Here is a 22137-nt window from a genome sequence, read left to right as displayed (position 1 = left end):
TGTGTGTGGGGGGGTAGGCACTCCTTACTTGGCCTGTAAATCATGTGGTAATAATGTCTTTGGAATTTACCTTTGCATAGCTCTTAATTAGACATAATCAGGAATTATGAAAGGAGAATGGAATTCTCCCACTGCATCAAAAATATCATGCAGTGTATTTTTCCAAGATTTATTTCTTAAAGCTCATGGTTGAAATTTCAATTTCTTATTTTTCAAGGATGGAGAATTTGGAGAATTCCTAGCATAACTGTTCATTTCTCACTTTGAAAAATATGTTTCAAAAATTTTAATCATCACTGAAGCATTACACTTTTATAGTTATTGTTCATACGGGCATTATTTTCTGTCCAAATCTAATATAACAACAGATGGCTTGAAAGCAAACGAGGACCATGAAAACCAAAGTGACTTTACAACAAAGAGTTTGAGAACGAGTAATAGTTGGCAAGGTGTTGGCATATACCTATAATCTTCATGCTTGAGAAGCAGAGGCAGGGGTCTGCTCTAAGTCTGAAGCTAATGTGACCTATGTAACAACTCCCAGGCCCACTTAAAAAGAGAGGGAAAAGAAAAAGATATTGATTTAAAGATGGTCTCTGAATTACCTGAGCATTTGCTTGTCTCTTTTTTGTTGGTGGTGGTTTCTTGAGATGATTTCATTATCTTCAAAGTCATGATCTTCTTGCCTCTGCTTCCCCAGCACCAGGGGTATAGACAAGTAACACTGTAGCCAGCTCCAGTCATATTTGAATTTCAGGATGCCAGATAGAGGTTGCTGTTGTGTTTCAGATCAGAATCAGATAGGAAAATAATGAGGACTAGGCTGATTTCAATGGGGCCCCTTTTGTATTTTGGGTTATCTCAAAAAGGTAGGGGGTTGTTGGGCTTTTCTGCAACTCAGTGTTAGTGTATAAAGGGAATACAATTGAAGTGTAAAAGTGAATTTAAAAATTGGTATAGAAAAATTTTCTTGAGCCTGTAACCCCAGCATCGGGGAGGCAGAGACGAATTTGTCCCTGGAGTTCACTGGTTCATGTCAGAAAGCTCTAAGCCAGATGCTGTCTCAAGAAAGAGCTGAGAAATGCCACCTCGTTGCTCTTTGCCCTCCACACAGACAATGTGTGCACGTGCACCTGTGCACACTACAGACATGCACACACATAGAACCTACACAAGGAGTCAAGATGTTTCTAGTTCATGAGTCATAAGAACTGGATCTCTCTTTCTGACGCTGAGCAGAAGGATCGCAGATGAGATCTAACCCCTCTCCTTTGAGGGTCCCTTCCTGGGGTATGCTCCATAAGGGCTAAAGGTAATAACAACCATCAAAAAGGAAGATTTATGGATCATAAAACTCTCAAGGAAAAACATAATCCCCTAGGTATACTAAGAGTTTTGAAGCTAGGGAAGAATCCATCTCTGAGACAGATGGCTCTCACATCCTGTCTTCCTGCTACTGTCAATGCCTCTAAAGGTGTGGTTTATAATGATGCACAGGAAAACAAATCATTTCTTCACAGGTACCCAGGGCTGTGCAATCCCTGAACTGGTAGCTTTGAAATCTTACCTATTAAGAGAAGCCACGGACAACCGAGCTTCCTGACTGCAGCATTCAGTCCAAACTTTCTGCTTTCTCTGGACTTCACTTTCCTTATTAGCAGAATGAGAAAAACACTGAGCTTCAGCGTTCTAGTGAGCTACAGTTCATTTATCTTCTTTGTGCTCCACTGTTTTTCCAAATGCTCAAATACTACATTATTTAAGGTATATTTCCTTGCAAAAGTCCTCCCCCCCCCCACCTCCGTTTCTCTGTCTCTTTCTACAATATATGGGATGGGAGGATACTGACTAAGTCTGAGGGGAAGGAAGAGGAAGAAAATTAGCTGCAGGAAGAGTTTATAGCCCTGTCTATAAGAAAACTTAAATATAGCTACCAGTGCTTTGAAAGGAACGGTTTATGTCCAAACAATATTTTCCAGACAAGCTCTGTACTTTCTTGCCAACAGAATTAACTTTAAAGTGAAGGCAGTAGACAGTTAAAAGAGTCGACTCTGGGACCAGCTGTGTGTAGACAAGACCAATTACTTATAAGGTACTGTTTTTGCTCATTGAAATCTTGAGGGTCCGTTTGTTTCGGGTACAAGTGTTCTGTGGGCATTTGATCTTCGTTTTTCCTTTTACTTTATCTCCTTTCTTTGAGGAAATAGCAATCTTGAAAATAGTCTGGGTTTTAGCCGTATGTTTTTGTGTCTGTTGATTGTTGAAGCTGCCGGGATTGTTTTGTTTTCTGGAGCCAAATGATCTTTGTCAATTTATCCAAAAGCATTCTTCAGCTTTGTCCTTGTCCTGCCTAGTCATGTATGATCTTTGACTTTTATTGTATGTGTTGTATAGGTGGCATATGCCAACTTCCTTAACTGAGGGGGAGGGGTTAACACATCTTCAGATTCAACTATAGAAGCAATACAGAGCTCCTCCCAGAAGAAGAGGAGGAGGTAGCATGTCTGGACATCCACCTAGGCTCAGAGCTTAGAAGATTTAATCTGAAAACACAGACTTCTAAATTAGGGGTTTACCAGTAGTTTGCATCTCTACTTAACTGGTAATTTTAACTCTTTCTTCTCTTTGCTGCCATTTTTTTAAAAAAACAAATTCCAGTAAGTCTGTTAATACTCTTAAAGTAACCTCTCTCAGTTGCTAGAGTGCTTGCCTACCAAGCATTGATCCCTGCATAAGCTGCGTACATCTGGTGTTGGGGTGAAAGGCTGTATACCTGGCTCTCTGGCAGGGGTAGCAGAAGGACCAGAAGTTCAGAGTCAAACATACATAGGAAGTTTGAAATCAGTGGAACTCTGTAACAAAAATAAAATAAAGTTTATAAAGTTTAATCTTCTCTACCTTAAAGAGCAACAAGTCTGACACTCACCACTTAGTTTCTAGTTACCAACCCATGCAGGTTCTTCCAGAGCCAAATGTTGGAAACAGTCCAACCTAGAAAAGAGGTCGACAGAAAGGACAGTGACAGCCTGTCATTTGAAGTGCTACTGTTATCCCTGAGGCCTGGCCAGTCAACTTGAAATATCTGCTGCAGGTCTAGAAACAGGAAATGAAGATGTGGGCTTCTAAGAATTGACATTTTAAAATGTTGCCCTCTAAAAATGCCATATGCTTTTGAAAGGATCAGCCATTGGTAGATATTTTCCTCTTTGAAATCTTCTGTATGCCTCTGTGGAGGGAACTAAAAATATCTTATGTTTTCTAGATCACTAAGCATTAGCATGTACACACAGGCTAATGTACATACATGTACACACATGACCACACTTTTCAGTAATTTAGTGATATCCTATACAGTGTGATGTCCTGTGCAGTGTGACGCCCTGTACAGTGTGATGCCCTGTGCAGTGTGATGCCCTATGCAATGTGATGCTCACACTGTGTCTGAAGATTTTACTTCTCTTGACAGTTCACTTAATCAGTACACCCTTTTTAATTCCTTTTTCATTTTTATTAGTTTTTTCTATGTTCATTCTTAATCCAAAAATAATAAGTTCTTCAGTTACCATAAAGACAGCTTGCATATCTCTATCAGCTCCTTTCAACCTCAGCTGTTCCTACAAAATTATTAGTTATTGGTTAATGCAAGCCAAGAGAACAAAATAGAAAAAACAAACTTATAAAAGTATGGATGGAATAAGAGGCGCTCTGTTTCTGTTCTGAGAAAAGGGCACAGGCACAGTGACATCTATTTTGGGTGCTCGGGAGATGTTTGGCTCAAGCCCAAGTTCTTAGTTATGGTTTGTAGTAGAGGTTACCATGGAGGCTGGTCTGGAATACATAACACATCTCTGAATCTAAAACAAAAAGCACCGTTTGGTTTCCTTCCTATAAAGTTCTTGGAGGTATGTGTCAAGAAATCCGTGAGTAATTAATCCCCAGGGATGGACCTAATATTAATCAAGCTCAAGAGTGTTACTCGGACTCATTCACAGGCTTGCTGTTGGCATGCATGTGTAGCTGGGAAGAGCATAATGATACTTTGTAGAGAAGCCTAAGGACAAAAAAGTACTCCTGGTGTGTGCTATTCTGTGTGGAGACCATAGTTTAGGGGGAAAGTCGTAGTTAATACAGGCTAATTGTATGGGTAATGCTTTGGGTTGCTTGAGTGAATTCTAACTTATTTGTAAATTCTATTAAACTGAAAAATGGCATAAAGTAAGTTTACAAGGTATATGTGTTGAATATATGACAATATGAGTTTTCTTATCTTCAAACATTTTCATGTTAAATTCCAGAACAAAATTGAGTCACTGAATTCTCAATGATATTGAGAATGGTCGTAGCCACTTTCATTAATCCAGTTTTATACACACATGCATACACACAAGCACATGCACACATATAAACACACACATATATACAGACACACAGACATACATACATACACAAACCCCAGATACACACACATGTACACACACATGCCCAAATAGACAAATAAGCAGGGCCATTGGCAGACGAAGAAGCTATATGAGTGCATGACAGTTGTTAACTCAATGTTAAACTGAGTCCTTGCCCACTGACTTGGTTATACTTCCTTCAGAACGATGTTGATGGCTAACTCTTGCATTCCCCATTCCATTCGATTCCCAGGGAAAGCTCCTTGGTTGTAACTGTGACTTCGGATCTGTATGTGTTTGGAACTGTCCAGAATCTTTGTATGTTTTTGCTTCCTAATGGTGTTTGACAATAGAAAGACTTCTCTTGTAAGAAAATTCTATTCCAGTCAAAACATAGGCTTTCAACATTAGAAATATGACTTCCTATCACGGGCTCATTTTCTTTGACATTTAATTTTCACATTCATACCTTCATAGAAGAATTGCCATACAAAACGACATTCGTTTGGCAACAGGGACTTTAGTGCCACAAGGTGAGAATCCTAAAAACCCAAAGCAGTTGTGAATAAATATGTACCTGGGAGGATTTGAGTTAGACTGACCAGTTTTAAAACTGGAAAGGAAAGAAGCCACTTTAAATAAACTAAAGCGTCTGTGTACTCATGGATCACGTCCTACACAGTCCTTTCTAGCATAAACTTAGAGTTCTCTAGAAATGTTAGGATCTGTCTCCACCCAAACTAAAATTCAGGGAGCAAAACTTATATTTAAAAAAAAAAGTCATACTGAGTGCAGTGTGTTTTTGAAGGTGTTAAACAGGGAAGAAATCACTGTTATGTTCTCATAAAAATCTGCATTGAGTTACAACCCTTCAGAAAGAATGCTTACGTTAACTGAAGTGCATCCTTGTAGGCTGGCCTTGGTGTAATGTAAGTACGGGCTTTGGATAATTTAAGAGGTGATGTGGTCAAAGATCATGGTTCATTTTGTGGTTATGCAAGAAACATCTGCTGAACAAATATGCAATTCAAGCCTTTAAAGGTATCAACAAATAAGACAGCCCCAACACTCCTGCGGTTCACTGTGTATTTCATTATGTGGGGTTCACAAGTGATTCACACTGAAATGCCAATACCCCGTTACTATTTTGCTATAAACTCATAAAACTACTATTAGCCAGCCGTAAATTGGAATTTTAAACCTTCTTTGAAGAAAAGGCACCACAAAATCTGTAATTAAGAATTTAAAAGCAGAATTATAGACTAGGGACCTATATGCTGCCTGTTTTTTGGGATTTTTGTTTTGTTTTGTTTACTTTGTGGGAGACATGGTGGAATACTTTGTGTCATTTTACCTTGTATCATTTCACTTTACAAAATGAAACTTTGCATCACTTTGGAGAACAACAAAGTAGGACAAAGCTGTGTGTTGTTCTGTTCTCTGCCTGTCTGCCTGTCTATAGACAACAGAACATATATCCTGGTGCTACAATCTATATTGTTTTATGCTCTGTTGGGAATAAAATTTAGATCACTGTGTTCTTTCACATAGGATTTTTGTTTATTTGGTTATGTTGAAGAAATAGTTGAAATGAACAAGTCCTTCAAAAAACAAACAACAAACAAACAAACAAACAAAAAAGTCCATGGGAGAACAAAGAACAAAGGCTGTAACCATGTGACTGACTTAGATACTATACTTCTATGCTCTCTCTTTTACCATCCCCATCAGGCACAGAGACCAACTACCTGAGGGATACATTCACAGGACAGGAAAAGACAGCACAACTTCCTCCACTCTGAGTAAGAAGTCATCCATGTCCTCTATTCCCTGAAAATCCCCAGGGGGAGGATGGGTTCTCTCTCTCTCCTCCAAGGAAGAGGTCAAGAGTCTATTCCAGAAGTCTCTCTTACACAAGGAGTGATAAACATTTAAGCCATGGGAACTTTGTAAAATAGCTGTCATTTTGTCAATGAATATTTGCTAAGGCATTTCCTGAGCCACTGGTGTTTACAGAACTTTTAAACAAAATGTTTTTGAAGACAGAACTAAGACTCAATTCACACATTAAACCCTTTTACTCACAAGGATGATTTTCCTCAGTGTGCAATTAATGTTCTGGCCTCTCTTGGACTAAAACACCAAACAGCTCAGCCATGCACTATCCTCTGTGCTAGAAAAATTGTCTGTGTTCGGCCTGTGCTTCCTCGCTTCCCTCTTAAGCCATCATGCTTTGAAGTCCAGTGTTCAATTCTACCACAAGGTCAAAATTACCTGAAGAAGGTTGGGGAGGATGACTGGTTCAGTAACCAGTCTCAGCCGGGTTTTGTCTTTGTACTTACCTTCTGTTTTCTCCATTCATACTGTTCTTTCAGGTCAGGCTCCTTGCCCTGATTCTGCCTCTTGATGTGAGGGATTTTGTCCCTGGTTCTATTTGTATCCAGGGATTCCTTCTCTGTCTCCTCTGCAGCAGTCAGTGGTTTTCTTCCTATGTTCCTGATTTGAATTCTGTATCTGCCTTATTTTCTTCCACAGCTTTTCCTTCCTCTGTAGATTTCATCCTTGGCTTCAGTCCCAAGCCAGGTTAGGTATCTGCTCAGCAAATCTGTCCTAAGTTTTATGTGAGTTTTCATGGAGGGTGTTATGTTATGGTGTGTGCCTTCCTGGTATCTGTATGTCCAGCTCTGCAGGAAACTAGATGTCAGTCACAGTGCACAACCTGCCTCCCTCTCCATAGCTTCCCTCACTAAAATCAACCCTCACTGTGTGTCTCCTCTCTCACTAGATAGCAGACACTAGTAACCCCAGGATGTGTTGTTTTCTTTTCACACAGGGTTTCCTTGTAGCTTATGATTAGCTCACTCCAGGACAAGGGCTTCAAATTCAGAGGTCTGCCTGCCTCTGCCTTCCAAGCTTTGGGATTAAAGGAGTGAGCTGCCATGCTCAGGTTATCACAGGTTAAAAACTGTGTTCTTGACACATTTCTTTCTTTATTCTCATGGTCACCACATTGTGGAACTTTTAATTATCTTATCCCTTGTTGGATTTTTGCCTTGTCGCTGTTCTTTCTCTAAAGGCTTCTACACCACTCACCGTCAATCCATCTGTGTGGCAACCTAAAACCAAAGATAGATAAGAGATGCTGGATGGCTAGATAGGTAGATAGATAGGTCATCAATGGCTTCAATAACTTTTCAATAGATGAGCAAGAACAAAGACTGCTGAGTTGAATTTCAGGGTTTGAGTTCTTGTTAGAGCATTTACATGTGATGGCAGTGTGAGATCCCGAGTTGTTCTGAGCCTTAGCATCCTCACCTACAAGTAGGAGTATCAGTGGATGGGGATTTCACTGTATTTCCAACCCCTCTCTGTGCCTGCTCCTGTGCTCTGTGCATATGTTTTTCACTTAGACATTCAAAACTAAAAGAATTCATTTGAGAAAAGGGATCTCATGCATTGTTTCCAAGAAAAGGAGCATTGGCTGGAGACATGGCTTCTCAGTTAAAAGCACTAGTTGCTCTTCTGGAGGACCCAAGTTCGGTTTCCAGACTCTACATGGTAGCTCACAACAATCCGTTTCCCCACTTCTTAAGGACTTGACACTCTCTTCTGGCTTCCATGAGCATGAGACGCACATAGGGTGCATTGACACTCATGCAGACAAACACTCATACATGAAAAACAATGAAAAATAAATATCCAAAGAAGAAGGGTGTGGCAATAAAAGTAAAATTATTCTTCTTTTTAGCAATCATAAAATACAATTAAAGATGTCCGTGTTCAGTGCTTGCGTGTGGCTTTTTTTATTGTTCATGACTCAATCTAAGAATCATAAAACAAGCAAGGAGAGTTGCTGATTAACCTGTATGCTGAACCATCATCTCATTGGCAGACTATCTGTTAACACTATTTTGAATTTAAGAATCAACATAGGCGAGATGCCTCAGTAGGTAAAGGCAGTTGCTGCTAAGCCTGATGCCCTTCCATGGAATGAAAGAACTGAACTGACATCCCCAAGTTGTCCTTTTGATCTTTCATCTGTGCTCATAAAGTGGTATAGGACACATGCACACACACATATACACACATACTCATACACCACACACACACACTCACACCATACCACACACACACACACACACACACACACACTCACATCACACACACACACTCATACCACACACACACTCACATCACACACACACACACACACACACACACACACACACACACACACACACACCGTTATAGAACCAACCATAGAAACAACCAAACAACAGTTTAAAAAGTACTCCATAGGGTGCCATAATCAGATTTAAATTGAAAGTAAAAATCACTGTCAGAGCTTAAGATGTTCATTATACTTTTGTCCTAGAGTCTTGGGGTAATTACGTTTTTTTTGAAGTGATACATGCCTTTCACTTTAGGTAGATAGAATGGCCATCTGTTCTTGGACTCTGTCTGGGTTTCCTGAGGCTGCTGTTAATGTCTTTTTCTAGTGCTTCCTCCTAGAAATGTACTACAGTTGTTTCTTTCAGAGGAATTTGGCTTTTCCAGAGCACCAGAATTGTTTCTTATTTTACTTCACTAATGAATTTACAAATTACTTATCATATTAAGCTGCATACTTGTGGTAGGGAAGTTGGATAGGGATCTTAAAGGTATAGTAACTAAGCCTTCACTTACTTCAACAGATCAAAACTATCCAAACTAGTATAACTAAGCTCTCAATGGTCACATAACAAGATTGAAGTGGTTTTCTGCTGTAAGGGCTTTGCATTCATACCAGAAAGTAGTCCTGAACTTACAACAGAAAAAAGAGAGCTTTCTTTCCTTTCTCATTCATCTTCCAATGCCAGGAGGAGGAGTTAGAATCTAGTGTACAGAGCTGTTGTTGGTGCAGAAAGCCATTTAAGCATGTGTATGCTAGATTTTAAACCTACGTGGGATCTGAAATGGAAATTAGTGGTGTGTTTAACAAAATAATAAAGTATTTATGATTTGCCACAAGTACACCTCCTATTGTACCAAAGTAGTCTAAATCATGGCCAGAAATTTTCTTTATTTACATTTAATAATGCCAGTTAGTAATACCAGAGTTATGCTATGGAAGTTCCACAATATGAAATTGTGTTTTTATAGTTTTATTAACACAAACATACATAAAAGGCATGAGGGGTGGAGCTAAGGATAAAGCACTTGATATGACTCATGGCTAATGCAGAGGTTTGCCTCTGCCTCTGCCTTCTCTCTCATGTGAAGGTTTGAGTCTCCATTTCCTTGTCTTCCCATGTGAGTTACCATGTGTAGGTGGTTTTGTTTGTTTTGTCTCTTTGATTTTGTTTCATTTATGTTTAGTTTTGCTTTTCCAGAGTGGACCTTGCCTAGATCTTGTCTGTCTAGCAGTCCTTCCATCATCTGACACACTTTCCCCAACCCTGCCTGCCCTTTCTTTCCCCAGGCCATCCACTGAGACCTTCATTTTCAGAATGGCTCATTGGCTGGTCCATTGTCCTTGCTCAGCTGGACTGTAAATTCTCAGAGAACAGCAGCTCTGTCTTATTCCTTCAATGAACAGTGGTTAGGATGGTACCTAAAAAGTACATCTCAAAAATTGAGATCCAACCCTGCTCCATTGTGGGTGTTAGAGATGGACATATATTCTGTCTGACATGCATTTACACAGAATAAGTAGCAGCACAGATCAGTGTCTGGGTTTGACATACATATTTCTTATTGATTCATATTTCTTACTAAAGTAGCAACGATTTAAGAATCTCATTAAATGTCATCTGGAAACTACTAGCTGTTACAGTTTCTGTCATGCCATTACATGGTATGATGATAATATGATAACTCATATTACTCATGGTAATATGAGTTTGTTGCCCAAACTCATAGCTATTTGACATGTTAACTTATGGCCTAACCCATTCCATTGGCTTTGCTCACAACTGATTCTTTTTATGATAACTATCTTCCAGTAAAAAGGATAATTCCTAAAACAATTTTGAATATTTTTGTAAGTAACAACTTGGGAGTTTGGGATATTTTTGTTTACAATATCCTTTCAAAAGGCTAACCTAGTCGGCCTTAGTATTTAAAGTTTAACTTATTACAACAACAAAAAGAGAGATTTTTACTATAACCCAAGAGCACATGAGTTGTGTGATATGGGAGACAGAAAAGATAAAAAATGAGATCAAAAGCCCCCAAGTGCTGTGAGAGAGCGGAACCCTAAGTAAAGCCCATATCCTCCCCATATATAGCTTGAGCATGCTAGCCCTTTTTGTCCTCGGAATAGTTTTAGTCTTACCCATCGTGTGAAACCTTGCCTTTAACAACATCAGCATGTTGGCAGCCAAAGTACATGGCTTGAAACTAAAATGGACTCCCAGACAGAGTCATTAAATTAACAGGCTGGCAAGCCAAGAATGGGTAATGCACAGAGCCTTACCAACCTAAGACATAAGTGCATTGCTTTTGATAATGCATATTCTGTGATGGGTAAGGAAGGCATTCTAGACAGAATGACCTAAGACAGGCTCAGTCTTGCTTATGACATAAAAGAAGGGGAGGAGGTGGAGAGCTTTTAGAGCTGCTTGGCAAGAATTTGACATGGGACAAGGACAAAGAAATGGGCTGCTTGGCAGCAATATGACATTAGCCAAGGACAAGGAAGTAGGCTTCAGGCAGGAATCTGACACTAGATTTGAACAAAGAAGTAATTTCAGGCAGGAATCTAAATCTTAGGCTAGAACAAGAAAGTAAGCTTCAGACATGAAAATGACTTTGGATTAGGACAGGGAAGTTGGCTCAGATATTTTGATCATCCTGATAAGTCCAGTGATCACAGGAGTGTTCAAAGAATTTTGTTTATTGCCTTGTTTGTTCTTTGACTATTTGCATCTATTGCATTACTAGTTCCTCAAACTAGAACTGACCTCAATCCTTGCATGTAATTAAAATGGTATAAAAGCAAAAAGGAGGAGGGGGATAGGATAGGGGGGTTCTGGGAGGGGAAATGGGGAAAGGGAATGGCATATGAAATGTAAATAAATAAAATATCAAAAATAATACCAGATCTGGGGTCTGTGGGATGAATTTCAGAGATGCCCATGTATTCACAGATGAAGATCCTGACATTCTCCCCTTCCCAGGATGTAGAAAGAACACTGAATGTTCCTGACACCAGGTGATGCTCAGTTAAAAGAAATTCCTAGATTGAGTTTCCACTTTTTTGTTTGTTTGTTTGTTTGTTTGTTTGTTTGTTTGTTTCGAGACAGGGTTTCTCTGTGTAGCCCTGGCTGTCCTGGAACTGACTCTGTAGACCAGGCTAGCTAGCCTCGAACTCTTGAACTCAGAAATCTGCCTGCCTCTGCCTCCCAAGTGCTGGGATTAAAGGCTTGCGCCACCACCACCTGGCTGAGTTTCCATTTATGGTAGAGAAAAGAATAAGAACACTATATTTCATACACTTGGCCTTGTAGAAACAACATTCATTCTTCAGCATGTCAATATTTTAACTTAAACACATTACTTTTAGCTGCCTGCATTACTATAGAAAATTGGAGTGTCAAAATAATAGCTTAAAGTTTTCTCTGAAGTGCACAGTGTATGTTTTATTTGGCACTAAAGGGATTTCAAGGCTTGAAAGACCTAATGTAAAATTCTGTATAAGGTCTCAAGCATAGAAGTGAGATACAGGGATAAAAAGACCAACCTCACAGAAGAATCTTCATTTTAGACAACCGGCAAGAGATTCAGGGTTTGGTTTCCATTTCCTAGAAAGTCTGATTTCCAGGACATCAGTGCCTTACTGGTGTTATCTTTAGGAACACTCGAACAAAAAATGAAATTTCAGCAGATTGTTCTAAAGGATTGTTGCTTGGGTAAAAGTACATTATAACACAAGTCTACCCTGGAACTCAGAAGCAGTCAAAGAGAGTGGTGTACTAAGTCAGTCCAGCCCCATGAAACCAGTCAGCAAACAGTGGAGTTAGAAATAGAACTGTCATTGTTGGGGTGGGGTGGATTTTTCTGTTTTCTTATTTTAATTCACTTATGAGTGAGAACTGGGCTCATCAACAATTGGGCAGTAGAAGCTAGACAAGAATAAATCTAGAAAAAATTCAACTTAATGATAGAAGTGAATGATAACCCTATAGCACCTGTGTTAAAGGTAAATTAATTGTAAAGCCAAATGTGAAAGCCAAGTGTGTTGCCAGTATACCATGTTCTGTCCTTGGGGTGTCTGTTGCAGGCCAACAGAGTCCTTAGGCTGGGCAATGAGTGCTGGCTATTCTGGTGCATTCTCATGAAAGCTAGTGCCATCTCTGACAGGCCATGCTAGGGTTCATCTGAATTCCCTTGAGAATGCCATTTCTACTTCCAGTATGCTTTGTCCAGCAAGCCACCATTTGGATGTATGCTCCACCTGAATATCCAATTAAGAATGCCTGTTTGCTCAACTCCTGCATTTCTGGCTTGTTTTGCATGTCTTCAGTGATTTTCCACTGTCCTCAATAAATCTCTGTATATTAGGTTCTATTTTTAAGCAGATGTGATAGCAACCCAAGCAACTTAAAATAAATATTCCCCTGCCTTTTCTTAGAGTGTCTGGCCCAGCTAATCTGGCAGGGACTCCAAGATGGGCACTTAGGCAAAGGCTTTGGGTGATGCACTCAGCAGAAAGACAGCTCTTGAGAAACCCCGCTATAAGTCAACCAAATGCCTTGGGAAGTGTGATAATTCAATGGCCACCTTATCTCTCTTTGGAACCTTTTGTTCCTTATGAGACAAATTACTGTCATGCTATATATCCTGACTTGTGGAGGGAGGATTAAAATGGTCTCTGTAAGTATATCCTGGGTCAAAACATTGAGACTTTTAGGATATGAGACCGAATTCCAGATCATTTATGCTATGGTCCTCTCTAGTTTTAGTGCATCTACAATTTTAAAGTCGATTTATTTTTATTGTGTTTTAGACCTGGCCAGAGATATGAAAGTGGTTTCAATTTGTACTCGCAATGCAAAATTTTATTGTGCTGTTCTTCTCAAAGTGAAATATCTCTCCAGTTTATGAGAGAACTGTCCTTCCAATAGCCAGCAAAAGACAGCTGCAGGCTGCAGCTAGAAGTTAAAAGCAGTGTTGGCTCTTTGCAGCGTCTTTTAGGACTGGAAGCTGGGCAGCAGGCAGCCATCACATATGGGAAAGATTTACATTGCCCGAGTGGGCTCCAGTTTGATGTAGTGTAAATGGCATTTTCAAGCACTCCAGTTTCCCAGGTTTTCCATGGTCACAGTGTATGCTCTTGTCTCTACTGAGAAATATGTCAGTCTAGGGAATAGGGAATAAGTACTCTTCCAGGCGCTCCCGACAGGGCCTTGTGTTTGCAGCCAAGTCCAGTGTGACTGGCTCACATATGATTTTGCTCTTTCTCAGCCAGGATGGAAGGGATGAGAACATCAGATAACTAAAGCAAGGGTTTAGCCGTGAGCCAGGAAGCATCCCTTGTCACTAACGATCTAAGGAGCCAGTGCCACGCTCATGCAGCACACTGAGAATCCAGGGCTGGGAAGGTCCTGCCATGGGCTTAGCTTTTGCGACAGTTAGAGGGATAAGGAGTCCCAGGAGGGAGGCCCATGAAATAGTATGGGAGGCCAACTGTCTCCAGTGAGTAGGGTGAGAACTGAAAGTCTACATTCTGGGTCCCTCGGGATTTTCTCAGGATGGTCACATCGTCAGTGTTAGAAATGGTTAGTCATTCTAGGGCTCTGATAAAAGTTCATAGAGTCAAAGTCTCATCTAAGGCATCTGTTAGGAGGCATGCGTATAAAATGCTGGCATCTGGGATGGGAGAGTTGGCTCAGCCATAATGGTACTTGTAGCTTTTGGAGAGAACCCAGTTTTCAGTTCCCGGCACCCATAGCAGGAGGCTCACAACCATCTGCAACTCCATTTTTGGGAGATCCAATGCCATCTTTGGGCTTCTTGGGCACTATACTCACAGGCACAAGTCTGTGCACAGACATAATTACAAAAAGTAATTTTTGTACATAATACATAATTTTAAAAGTCTTTTTAAAAGGAAAGTAAAATGTTGGCATCTAATAAATAATTAGGATTTAGGACATGATCCCAGATAAGAAATCATGTGTATTAAATAGTATGGTAAGTGTGAGTTGTTTCAGCACATATTTCCAGCCTTCACCCTCAGGCACAGAAGACAGCTAACGTCCCTCTTCTTTGAAGTAACTTATTTTAGTGAGGTGTTACATTCAACCCGTAGGCAGGAGTATGGACATCCCTGTTCAGGTTAGTGCATTTCCTTCCCCGTGCTCTTTGTGGTAGAGACATATATTGCAGTCCTTACGTGCCTTTGATGAGACAAGGCTCTTGTTAAGCTACACGAAACAACTGATGTTTCAGAAACAAAATCTTTTATGGAGTTTTTCCTCAGTGCAGGATGTTTGAGTTCTCCTTGTAAACATGGAAGCAAACAAACAAGAAACGCTTCATTGTGGTACAGAAAATTGGGTATGATACTTATTCTTGATTCTCTACTTGATTGGAATGAAAGCTGCCTATTGATAGACTAGCACAGCACTAGTTTAGGTATCTTTGTGGATGAGCCTCTAGGGAGGGTTAACTAAGTGGGCAAAACCCATTCTAACTGTGGATGTCTCTCTCTCATAGGCTGAATTAAGAGCAAGTAAAGAAAAAACTAGTAAGTGCATTTGAGGGACCCTAAGGGCTTTTCCAGTCCTACACCCTCCTTACAGCTTCCCCCTCCCATCTGGGGTCAAAGATAGGCCAAGTTTCATTCTCCATCCACAGGAACATTCTTGAGTAAAAAAATTCTCAGAACGTACTAACTGATAGTCACCTGACCCTCTGGAAAGTTCCACGTAGTGGACTATCAAATGCATGTCATGCGTGTTAGCCAATAGATTTAAAGGTCAATATGCTTAGCCAATAAGTTTGATTGTAACCTTGCTGATGTAAATTGTGCCCCTAAAAAGTATAAAAACTTCTTGTAATAGCCATTCGGGGTAAACTTCTAGTCACTCACCTTGAGGGACTAATTGAAGATCAACCCCTACCTTCCAAAAATTAAACCTCTTGCTTTTGCATCCGTGTCTCACTCAGGGGGCATCTTGGAGTAAGTACCACTGACCAAGAGTTGGGTGTTTAAACTTTCTGTTGCTTGAAATATTAAATATGCACCCACATTTCCACTGGCAAGACACTGGCAGATAGGCTGGCCTGTTCTCAGCCCCACAGACCCTCTGACTCAGAGCTTTGAAATCTCTCCACTTGACTTGCTAAGTTCCCAAGACAGGTTGTTGCCAAGCATGCCCCACACTTCCAGATTCCTGTGGCTGGCTGGGGAGCCCTGCCACTGTACCTTTCTCTTAAATCCAGTTGAGGTGGCAGACCTGCCACCTGAACCTATAGCTACCTACATTGTGCCTGGTGCTTTCTCCTATCCAAAAGGAAGTACCTTTCTCCTGTCTCCCCTCTTCCTCTCTCTGACCCGGAAATCCTGCCTCCTTCTCACCTGGTGATTGGTTCCATGACATATTTATTCATTAGGGGAAGGTTCTGCCACAGCATTCTCTCTGTTTTTATTTGCCATTGCATAAGCTATATCACTTTGTCTGCTCTTCCCTCTGTGCTGGACTGACCCCTTTGAATCCATAAGCCCAAATCAGTCCCACTTCAGTAGTTCACCTCGGGTATGTGTACACAGAGATGCAGAAGCTTGGCTGATACATGTCAAGGTGGAGATGGTCAACAATGTGCAGTGTTGAACAGGTTGCTCAGGCGAGCTCGGGAACAACCTAATGGAAAAGACTGCATATGTGAGCTCACTGTGGGGCTGGGCCAGAGTTACAAGGAGCCAGAAAGGATACTGACGAATGCATGCTCATTTATGTATAATGGCTCAGAGGTTAAGAGCAATGACTGCTCTCCCAGAGCACCCAAGTTCAAGTCTCAGTATCCACATGTTAGCTTACAGCCCTGGTGGTACAGGGAAATACATTAAAACAAAGCATCCAAATACATAAAATAAAAATGAATGTAAATAAATAAATACAAGGTAAAAAGAATAGAACCTTAACACAAAACTCCCAATAATGACACTGGAAATGAAAACAGGCATAGATGAAATGGAGCTTGTACTGTACCTAATAGTAATTCAGACATTGCTTTCACTCATCTTCAAATTATTTTAAAATAAAAATGCAAACCTGGGAAGAGTTAGCATTATATTTTAGAAAGGAACTAGAGGCCCTCAATGCTCCTGAGAGCTGTTTGCCTACAGAGTGCCTGATATAAACTCAGGAACTTGAGTTTGTTTCTTATCCAGTCCTGAAGTCTGTAATGTGTTCTGGTTCAGAGTTTATTGTGATATCTTTTAAAACTCTCATTCTTTATCCCAAATTCTAAATGTCCCATTCTCATTTTACAAAGCCCACCTTAGCCAACTCTTCAAAAGTGCTTCCCTGAGCCCCGGCCCATGGCCCTCTCTCTCACTCTCGTCTTGTCTGGCTCCCTCAGCTCTCTCTGCTCAGTAATAGGTTCTGTAAATCAAAACCAGGAAAGGGGTGGGCCAAGTCTGAATTTCTTTAAAATGAAAAGAGCCGAGCATCAAAGGCATAATGTTTTAAAGGTCGCCAAGCAGACAGACTATATCTCCATGGATGTTTTATCTGTGGTGTCTTGAAGCAGAGATCGCCTCATGGCTTACTTTTCAATGCTTATATCAACTTCTGTACAGTAAGCTGCCTTTAAACATTTCACTGCTTACAACATCGTAGGAATGTGGTATTGTCCTTTAGTACATCTGTGCATAGTGCAATGACCAAATCAGGGAACTCATCATAAAAGTAATTCCAAGTATTTAATTATTTGTGATAAGAACATTGGGATTACTCCCTTCAGCTACTTTAGAAAGCAAAAGTTGTTGGCTACGATCACCCAGCCATGCAGTAACAACCTCTTTACAAAACACAGTATAATGATTTCTCCACGAATGCACCTAGAACTAAAGCATTGGCATCTAATCTGCACAGCTTCTCTGAGCCACACAACTTTTCCTGAGATGTTTTAAGGCCTTTTTTAGTTCACTCTTTTGCAGTTCACTCAGGGACACTTCTTCCTTCTCTCCCTGTAAACTGTCAAGGTTTAGCTTCATTTTCATGGGAAATTCCTTACCCCAAAGAACTCTTTGAGCTGTCTGTAAATTCTGAGAAGATCTGGCTGATTTATTGCAGTACAAATTGAAGCTCTCTCTGCCTCCCATTGCCGGGCACCAGCAGATTGTATGCAGCAACTAATATTTGAAGTGGGTTGGGTTTTTATTAATTAATTGGGCTCAGAAACATCATTGTGTGCAAGGAACCTGTTGTTTTTGGTATTGACGATATTCTTGAAGAAGTGGAGGTCTATTTTCCCAGGAATCATAAATTAAAGACAGTTACACAAACAGGGTTGATGGATATGAAAGAAGCAGAGATAGGTGCCAGTTATACAAAACTAGCCACTTTAAAAAAAATGAATTGTTATTGTTAGCTTGAGGTCAGACATGTCATAGGATCCACCACCCTTCTTGTGGGAACGTGAAGTAGTACAGGGTTTCCTTGGATGTATTTGCCTAAATAGTGAATTGAATTCACATATTCGGGTCTGAAGCATCTCTTTAAAATGTGCTTTTCAACAAATGCCAGCAATAGTTTGACTTGCATACTTGTGATGAGCCATGATGAAGAATCCTTATGAAAACATGGCTGAGTTTGCCTTTCGTCTTGAGATTTTCAAAGATATTTTCCTAGAGATATCTGCTTTGTTTTATGTCCATGGCTTTAAAATATTGTGACAGGGTTACTAAGCTCTCAGACCCAGTGAGGAGAGTAAAAATGGAGCTAGTTCAAAGTTTAAATCTTATTTCCCACAGAATATTCAAAGGGTAGGACCACATCTCCTTGGTTAGTTCTATTAATGGCACCTGACAAATTCTTAGGTCACATTTTATTTTTAAACAAGTCTTTGAAGCATCAAAATGGTGACCCCTAGTTGATACATCCTCCTTTTCTCAAATGATATATGTGAACCAATTGGATTAGGGCTATTTATTCTTACACAAAACCAGGGTGCCTTGTGTAAACATCCAAAAGAAATAAGATGAGTCCAGAGGCAAAGTACAGGGGATTTCATCTAGAAGAAAATGGCATAATTTATTTAGAGCTATGAGGAAGTCACTGTACATATTATCATATATGTCTTGCCATTTTCACCAGGAGATGGTATTCTTCACACCGCAGGGAAAACACATGCCCAGAAGCTGAATCCAATCATCTAAGAATGACAAGAGAGAGAAAGGGCATACAACTATTCATTCTGCAACTTGAAGGAAGAAATCCATTGTATTTGCTTTCAGCAGAAGTGCATCTTTTCTGCTTTGTTTCTGTTGTGTAAAGCATTTTGTGAGGTAGCAGAGCAAATCTTTTATAATATGGTTCACATCTATATGAGGGTAGCTGAGTTCGACAGAAATAACAAAGCAGTGGGGTGAAAATAAATGGTGCACACCACTGAAGATTATTTTCTGATGTATTCTGCACTCTTTTGATGACATTATATGGCTAGTGATGTAATGAATAAGGTCCACAGGAAAATGTATCAGCTAAAATATAATTCTAGTATTTTGTGCTTTTAAAATATGCCATCTTCAAAATACTAACTCAGAAAATGTAGAAGATTTTAATGCTGTGATCTTTCTTATTCATTGTCATCCAATCCTCATCATCAACATCAGAATCACCCTCATGTGTGATGTGTGGAGGGAGGGCCATGCCACTAACCATGTGTGTGGCCCAGGGGAAAACATTGTGGGCTTGCTCTTTCCTTCTCTCTTTATGGGGGTTCCAGGGATTGAACACAGGTCACCAGGGTTGTGCAGCAAGCACTTTTACCCAACTAACCCCCGCACTGGTCTTAATGATGTGATTTTCTCAATGAATCACTCTGGGTCTGTATTTCTGTTGTCTTCTGTGAATGTGATGTTCTACTAGTAACAAGAGTCCACCTGCATGAGACTCACAGGTTACTCCTCATCAATACCAGCTGGAGGACTCCAGTGCTGGGAGAAGCAGTTCTGAATCATTCAGAGATTCTTCTCTAGGCTGGTAATGGTACCTGGTCCCAGGAGAGCCCCACCAGCTACACGGGAGACTGTGACTTCTTGCCACCATTTTCTTCTATTGTAAATCACAACATTGTACTCATTGATGGTTTTTTTAAGATTTATTTGTGTGTGTGTGTGTGTGTGTGTGTGTGTGTGTGTGTTCTCATATGTGTACGGGTTCCCATAGAAGCCAGAAGAGGTTGTCAGATACCCTCGTGCTGGCCTTAGAAGTAGTTGTGAACTGCCCTGATATGGGTGGAGAGAGACAAACAAGTGCCCCTAACCACTAAGCCATCTCTCCATTCCCATTCTTAAAGAGTTCTGAAGTTGATGCTTGTCTCAGAACTGATGTGTATGTATGCTGATATATAAATTCATACAAAGATCATGGGAAGGGGTCAGTGTTGGTTCAGAAGCAAGAAAATATGATAATAAGAAATTCTATGGCTTGGTTTTCTCTTCTGCTCTCCTCTTACTCAAAAGAGGTTGCTGATCATAGACTGCAGGGAATGCATAGTTAAAGCCAAATGCACACGTGCACAGTAATCAGGCCATGGTTCGGTTGTTTTGTTGTCTTCATCAAAGTGCAGTAGTTCCCCTGGTTCAGGGCTGCTGTCTACGTGAACGAAATCTCACAGGTGACATTTCAAGTGTGAAGTCTCAGTGCCCACGATGAGAATAGCACCCCTTTCTGTTGTTCTGGGCTTGCACAAGGTGTGGGGGATTCTCCTCCCAGGCTTACTTTGGTTTTTTTTACCGGGCCTCATATAACCCTCACTTGCTTTCTGTTACACTAAGTAGATTGCAGACAAAATGAGTGTAAAGACACTGTCCCTGAGTGTGCTAACACAAAGCAGGTCAGCACAGTCTTGTCTGCCGAGAGTAAAAGCTCCGAAAAGATCAAGCTTATAAAAAAAATTTATTTTAAATATCATATTAAAGCCTCTGTGTCTGTTTGTGTATATGTGTGTGTGTGTGTGTGTGTGTGTCCGTGTATGCATTTCTGGGTTTTTGTTTGTGTCTGTGTGTATACAGACAAATAGAGAGACAGAGATGGTATCACAAGAAGACCTGGAGATCACTATGCAGTCTTCCGGTCTCTAATTCATAATTCTTCAGCCTGTGCCTCCCAAGTGCAGGGGTCACAGGCCAGTGCCACCACTTGTGACTCAAGTTACTTAAGTCCCATTTTCACCAGGATAGCAGTCACATCTCTGTCATCATAGTCTAAGCCCCACACCATCCCAAACGGCAGTGACAAGAACTATGATCCAAATTATTGAGAATTTCTCAGACCTACCCAGCCTGAGACATCAAGTGAGAAAATAATAGTGTCTGTTATTAAAATATATACACACACAGACACAAACACACAGACACAAACATACACAGATACAAACATAGTCACAAACACACACACAGACAAAAGCACACACAGACAGAAGCACACACAGGCACAAACAGACACAGACACACAGATACAAACATACACAGACACAAACACACAGATACAAACACACAGAGACACAAACACACAGAAACAAACACACAGAGACACAAACACACAGACACAGACACACACAGACACTATTATTCAACTCCTGATCCGATTTTAGTCTTTGCTTCTTTTCTAGCAATTATAGACAAGATCTTGGCTGAGCCCTCACAGCAGGCTGCCCCCTCCCCAATGCTTGGCTGACAGCAGGAGCTTGTGCACAGGCCTCTCATCTCTGTATCAGACCCATGTTGTTCTATTAGAAAGAACACAGATTGAAGATGACAATACGTGAGAGTTGACAGCCCTGCTTGTTTGGATTTTAGTCAATACTCTCTGTAATTTAAATTATGTATTGACCTAAATGTAGTGCCAGCTTCTATCTAGAGCATGTCCTCTGCTTCTTATCATCTTTGAAGCCAAATGCTGAATAACAGTGACCACGTACCCATGCCCAAATTGGGATGGTCCTTCCTGTTTCTTGCAGACAGGATCTGAAACAAGATACTTGTACCTTTATGTTGCATTTTCTCTTAGAGTATCTTTTAATGGATATCAGACTTTATTGTTCTTGTGTTTCATAATTGCGAACTCATCTCTATTTCTAGAATAGGAGAGTTCACTCCAGTTTAGGCAGTGGGAGGAAAGCAACTGACTTCTATAAACACATAAAATAATAACAAAAACATTCAAGCTAAAAATAACTATTGTCTTTTTTTCCCCTTAAAGTCACTCAGCTCAGGATATTTATATTTAACAGACGCCCATCTTGGATAGTTTCCAGGTCAATATAAAAGCACTAACTGCTTAGTGTTGACTTAATGACATTGATTCAAAATTGGAGAATTATTACTGTCAACTCCCTGAAAAAAAGCTATCTCATTGGATATAGTGATACATTCACCATGAAGCAGGCTCCTTAGGAGACAGTCTGGAATCAAACACATGAAATTTACTCATAAATCACACACATGCAGGCACACACACACACACTTTAGATAGATAGATAGATAGATAGATAGATAGATAGATAGATAGATAGATAGATA

General features: G+C 40.3%; 1 protein-coding gene across 2 annotated transcripts in view; it reads left to right on the top strand.

The window, feature by feature from the left end:
- Positions 1 to 22137, top strand: part of Arhgap24 (Rho GTPase activating protein 24) — a 425397-nt gene that overhangs the window by 240172 nt on the left and 163088 nt on the right. The window contains exon 1 of one of the 2 annotated variants that reach the window (XM_028773657.1): positions 1824 to 2092. The exons of the other annotated variant lie outside the window; for it this stretch is intronic. The gene's annotated coding sequence lies outside the window, so the exon portion shown is untranslated. Of the gene's footprint in view, positions 1 to 1823; positions 2093 to 22137 lie in introns of those variants that run through there. 2 annotated transcript variants of the gene reach the window in all.

This window comes from Grammomys surdaster, unplaced genomic scaffold (assembly GCF_004785775.1).
Source record: "Grammomys surdaster isolate TR1022 unplaced genomic scaffold, NIH_TR_1.0 233, whole genome shotgun sequence".
Classification (NCBI taxonomy): domain Eukaryota; kingdom Metazoa; phylum Chordata; class Mammalia; order Rodentia; family Muridae; genus Grammomys; species Grammomys surdaster.
This window is presented reverse-complemented; position numbering and strand designations above follow the sequence as displayed.